Source organism: Vigna unguiculata, chromosome 1, assembly GCF_037176805.1.
Source record: "Vigna unguiculata cultivar grain cowpea cultivar isolate G323 ecotype 2 chromosome 1, ASM3717680v1, whole genome shotgun sequence".
NCBI classification, from domain to species: Eukaryota; Viridiplantae; Streptophyta; class Magnoliopsida; order Fabales; family Fabaceae; genus Vigna; species Vigna unguiculata.
Genome location: NC_140792.1, coordinates 9646347 through 9652584, shown reverse-complemented (window position 1 = coordinate 9652584; position 6238 = coordinate 9646347). Strand labels below are relative to the sequence as shown.

At 35.0% G+C, this 6238-nt stretch overlaps 1 pseudogene; it reads left to right on the top strand.

Annotated features, from left to right (window-relative positions):
* Positions 1 to 2126: 2126 nt before the first annotated feature.
* On the top strand, positions 2127 to 5214 carry LOC146888686 (uncharacterized; annotated as a pseudogene).
* The last annotated feature ends 1024 nt before the right edge of the window (positions 5215 to 6238 follow it).

The following is a 6238-nucleotide window of genomic DNA, read 5'->3' as shown; positions in this document are numbered from 1 at the left end:
GGTCGTTGGGAGACGACTTGGTTCACTTTCATATACTATATTTAATATGTTTTAATTTGGTGGGGTACGACCTCTTTCAACACATAACAATGATAATTTTTAATTGCATTAACTTTTAATGAGAATAGGTAGTGTAACAAAAAATTTATAAAAAGTTTTACAATTTTTGTTGGACGATCTTGACGATTTTGCTATGTTACAATCACACATGAAATTTGAATAAAAAATACTATGTAAAATCATAAGATTTTAGGATTATACAAATTAAATATTGATTTTAGCAACAATGTTGACTCTCTAGGTTAGATCACCATGGTAAAGTTAAAAACAAGAGCCAACTCAACTCAATTTTTGGCAAATTAGAAATTTGGTATCTGACACGGTTTATCACGAGTTATGGGTTAGATGAATCGACTCACTTAAGCAAGTTCTATCCTTCCAACTTTTTTTATATATTTATTGCAATAAAATTTATTTATAACATTTTTATTAAAGGGTTCACTTATTTAATCATATATTAACCCCATTTCAAGATTGATATTATAAAGATAACAAGTAAAAATTAAAGTATCAACCTATACAATTGAACAAAGAAATAAATAACCATTCAAACATTTTTGAATAATATTTAGTTATTTAAACAAATAAACTATTAACTTATATATTTAAAGTAATAAACAATTATAATAAAATTGATGAAAAAAATAAGAAAATATATAAAAATTTGTTGTTGATGAGTTACATGTTAATCTAGGTTCAACTTTATTTGAACATGGTTAACTTGGAGATTAATTAAATCAATCTCATATTTAATAACTCTAAACATGACACTAACACAAAAAAGGCCTTTAACGTCACCCCAATAACGTCTGCCTAAAAAAAGTCCAACGTTAAAAATGAGCGGTGGTATTTTTGTAAATAACGAGACATTTTTAACGTCTGACGTGGAGCGGGCAGACGTTACTTAACGTCTGTTAAAAAATACCCCGACGTCACTCAAAAAAGGACGTCAGCCCCCAGCTCGACAAACGTCCCTTGACGTCGGACCAGCGCGTGCCAGACGTCCCTTTACGTCGGCCCCTCCCACCCCCGACGTCACTTAACATCGAACATAACACCCCCGACGTTAAGTTTCAGTTTATCTCTGCGCGAAACGCAGAAACCCTCGCGCTGTTCATCGTTTCCGCAAGAGTTCCCGCCGGCGACGCCATTTCCGACCCCCTCCAGGTGAGTTTCGAAAGGTTTTCGCCATCAAACTTGTTGGGGTTTGATTATGGGTTGATTTTACGCGTTTTGAACCGATTATTTTCCGTTTTCATCCCATTTGTAGCGTTTTGAGATTCGTCCCACTTGCTCTTCGTTCCCATTTGGTCAGTAGTGTGCGGAGACCTTAGACTTCCTCTCAAAGTTCGTCTTTCAATTAGAAGAGGTTAGTTTTTCATTGTATGTATATATTTGTTCATTGTATGTATAGAATTACTTGTATTAATTTATAAATGTCATTATAGTTTTAGTCTTAAACTATTTTTTTGTTAATTTTTTTGGCCTATTTTTTTATTTTATTTAAAATTTTATAATAATATTTGTAAAATTAGTAAATAAAATTATATTTATTATTAGATATATGCATGTTTAAATAATTCTCATTGCATTTTATTTTTGAATATTATTGTTGTAGTGTTATTTTATATATGTAGATTTATTATACTTATAGTATACAGTGAGCGAAACTTAGTTCTCGTTTGAGATTTAATACAAATGATTAAATTTTTAATCGTTTGTATTAAATCTTGAATTGTCCGATTGGACAGTTTGAAAAAATTATTTTTCATAATTTGCTACAATGTGTACATTGAAGTTTACGCATAAATTTCATAAAATTTCGATTGAGGCTAATTTGTGTTGTTCTCTGGATGCATACTTGATTGTGATCATGATTAATCACTTTCATTTCGTGTACTTCAGAGACCAATGCGAAATGCTGTCGAAATTTTGTGAAATTTATGATGTTTGACTTATTTGTACATGTGTTAGAAAATTATGAAAAATAATTTTTTCGAATGGGTAGGGCCTCACCTTGTGAGAGTTAAAAGTTTGAGATTGATTGAGTTTTTTACGAACATAGTATGGATCGAAGCTGGATGAATGAGCATCGCATAAGTGAAGAGTATGAAAAGAGGGTTTCTGAGTTTTTGCAATATGTTCAAGAATACGCAATCTCAAGTAACGGGACATATTTTTGTCCTTGTGTTCGTTGTCTTAATCAAATACGTCATGACTTAGGAACAATGCGTGATCATCTATTCATTTTTTGTATAATGAGAAGTTATACACTTTGGACTTGGCATGGAGAAGTATTAGACAAGCCTACAACGTCACGAGGAACAGATTATGTAGACGACTTGATGAATGATCATTTAGAAGATATGGTACGTGATGTTGGGGAGGAGAATTTTGGAAAAGTTCATTTATATGATTCTCTTAAGTCCGATTCAGAGGAACAATTGTACCCAGGATGCACTAACTTTACGTGACTGTCAGCAACTTTGAAATTATTCAGTTTAAAAGCAAGGCATGGATGGACGGATACAAGTTTCACAGAATTGTTGGAGTTGTTAAAGGAGATGCTTCCAGAAAATAACACGTTACCTATCCGTGATTACGAAGCGAAGAAAGTTTTATGTCCAATGGGTTTGGAATATCAAAAGATACATGCATGCCCAAATGATTGTGTTTTATACAGAGACGAGTTTGCTTCACTGAAGGCGTGTCCAACATGTGGTTTATCGCGGTTTAAAAAGAAAATTGATGAAAATAGTGGCGATGAAGACAAAGATGGTCCACCTGCTAAGGTGATGTGGTACCTTCCTATAATTCCTAGATTCAAACGACTATTTTCCATTAAAGAAGATGCAAAAAATCTGAAATGGCACGTTGATGGAAGAAAGTGTGATAATCTTCTTCGACACCCAACTGATTCTCCACAATGGAAGAAGATTGATGAAACATTTCCAGAATTTGGTGCTGAGCCAAGAAACTTAAGACTTGGACTTGCTACAGATGGTATGAATCCTTATGGGAACTTAAGTAGCAAACATAGTTCATGGCCAGTTTTGCTGATGATTTACAATTTATCTCCTTTGTTGTGCATGAAGAGGAAATATATGATGTTGTCTATGATGATATCGGGTCCTAGACAACCTGGAAATGACATTGATGTGTACCTAAAGCCGTTGATCGATGATTTGAAACTATTATGGGAAGAAGGTGTCGATGTGTATGATTCATATTCTCAAGAATTGTTTTGTTTGCGTGCAATGTTGTTTTGCACCATAAATGATTTTCCAGCATATGGAAACTTGAGCGGTTACAGTGTTAAAGGTCATTTTGCACGTCCCATTTGTGAAAAAAACACGAGTTATATTCAATTGAAGCACGGTCAGAAAACTGTGTATACAAGACATCGAAAGTTTCTTCCTCGAAATCATCCTTATCGTAAAATGAAAAAAGCATTTAATGGAAGTCCTGAGGATGAAGTTGTAGCAAGACCCCGCAATGGTGAAGAAATATACAACCAAGTGGAAAACATTGACATTGTGTTTGGGAAACATCCAAAGAAAAAGACCACGGAGAAAAGCATTTGGAAGAAATGATCAATTTTCTTTAATCTTCCATATTGGTGTAAACTTGATGTACGGTATTGTATAGACGTGATGCACGTTGAAAAAAATGTATGTGATAGCGTCATCAGGACTTTACTAAATGTAAAAGGAAAGACTAAAGATGGAGTTAAAGCACGACAAGATTTGGCTGAAATGGGCATCCGTTATATTAGTCATACATTTCTGTATTCAAACTATTAAATAATGTTATGTGTGATAGGAAAAAAGGACAGCAGCCCAACAAAGACAAAGGCTTAATGATACACCACATGTACTCTCTCGAGGTGGTTATGCATTATTGGAGAAAAAATTGAAAAAGTCTCGTGCACAGTCTCTGGGACTTGAGTCCCCTGACCTAGTGGATGCAATTCCTAGGTACGAGATGTGGAAGGCTGCTCGGACTAAGTCCGATGGGCAAATGACATCACAATCAGCTCAAATCATATCTCAAAAAATAGTAAGTACAAACCTTATTTGACTATCATAGTTCATATGTTTCTCCTTTTGATTAAACTTTCTTTTGTGGTGTAGGATGAATTAATTGAGCAAGAGACTTGAGACTCAGGGTTCGTTTGTTGGCCATGGTCGGGACGATATACTCACAACGGTAATTGGAAGGCCAGAGCACCCAGGACGTGTGCGTGGTGTTGGAGGTGCCATTGGTCTTTGAGATTACTTTGGTCCTCCACAAAGAAGTAATGAATCGTTGAGTGAAGAGGCCTTGAGGAAGATGGAGCAACAAATGGAGGAAAGATTCAACCAACGCATGGGAATTATGGAGCAACGTTTTATGGAACAACTTCAACAGCAACAACAAATACAAAGAAGACTTGAAGAAAAGCTTCAGTCCATGCAGCAACAGAACATGGAATTACCCACTCAAGCTCCAACAGGACAACGTGTGAGTACAAAAGGCTCATGCTCTGGTGTAGATCATACTGACTACACAAGTCAGTATGAGCTATTGGTTGATGAAGACCCCCCGCGCGTAGTGGCCATAGGACGACAACTTCAGGGTGGGGAGACTATCCATGGTGTTCCTCTATTGCCCCATCATGCGCGTGTGATGATTGATGAAGTTCGAGATCCCCATGCCCAAGTGCCTGTGCCAACTTCAGAAATCCAATTTGTTGGGGAAGCTTTAGGCACATTTATTGCTTGGCCTAAAGCATTGATCATGCCATACTTTAGCCCACCAAAGGTATTATGACATCATGTTTTTAGTAGTTCAATCTTACAATTTATAAAACTTTTAACGTCAAACCTTTCTAAATCTTTATTTCAGTCCACTCATCCTGAAAAACAGCCGGTCCGACGTCCACGTGTTATACGTGAAGATGATGAAATGGCAGAAGAAGAAGATGATCCTCTAGGAAAGCTACTTCTGAAATTACACAAGTTAAAAAGAGGACCGGTAGAGCTAGAGTGGGAGTTAAGAGTATTTGGCCTCCATTGTCATGTCCCATTGTACATAAACCTGAATGATGCACTAGAGATCATTACAGGAGACAAGATGTTAAATATTTCAGTCATACAACTATGGTGCATGTAAGATTTTTTTTATTGTATTTCATATTTAAAGCAAGGAATTGATACCTTTTAATATTATACCTAACTGTCTTCTTGTAGGTACATGGACAAAGTCATTGTGGACCAAGGTCGATCTTCCGTCTATGGATTCATTGAACCTCAAACAATTCAACCTTCGGGAAACTCACCTGACCAAATCAAACTTTATTTGCAAACATGGATGGTTGAGTCAAATAGAGAGATCTACTTTGCACCATACATTGATTCGTAAGTGTTTTTGCTAATAATATTTTGTGAAGTATTATTAATTATTTTGGCTAAGTACTTGTGATTGATGGTAGGTATCATTGGCAACTTTGTCTCATCATTCCAAGACAATGCCTAGTTGTATGGTTTTGTTCATGCCATAGGAAGATTCCACCAGCTTTTAAAAACATGTTACAAGAGTAAGTATTTTTTTTTCAATCCTAACTTATGTATCTACTTAGTTATAAAAACTTACATATGTTTTATGTTTCCAAAATTTCATTAGAATTGTGGGTAAGCCTAGAGGCCAACAACTTAAAGTCATATATCCAAAGGTTAGAACTCATTCATTTTAAAGTTATTAATTTCTGTATGTCAACTTATGACTTTGATATGTTTATTTTATTTGTAATGTTCAGTGTAACAAGCAAGAAGATTCCTGGGAATGTGGATATTATGTCATGTCTTGGATAAGAACAATCATTCGAGCTGCAGTTAAAGATGAATGGATAGAGGTAATTATATATATCTTTCACATATTATAAATCATATCAAACTTTAAAGAATGATATTCAAACATAATGAAATTATATTACTTTTTCAGCGATTCAAGAATCCATCACCTCTGCCAGATGACATTATCCACACACTAAGACAGGAATGGGCGGCATATCTATTGGAGAGATGAAGTTGATACCACATGAATTAGAACTCCTTTCAAAAACTTTATTGTACAAGAATTTCATGTTGAAATTTTTAGTTTGTTGTTATTTATATTAGTTTAGAATATATGTTGAAAC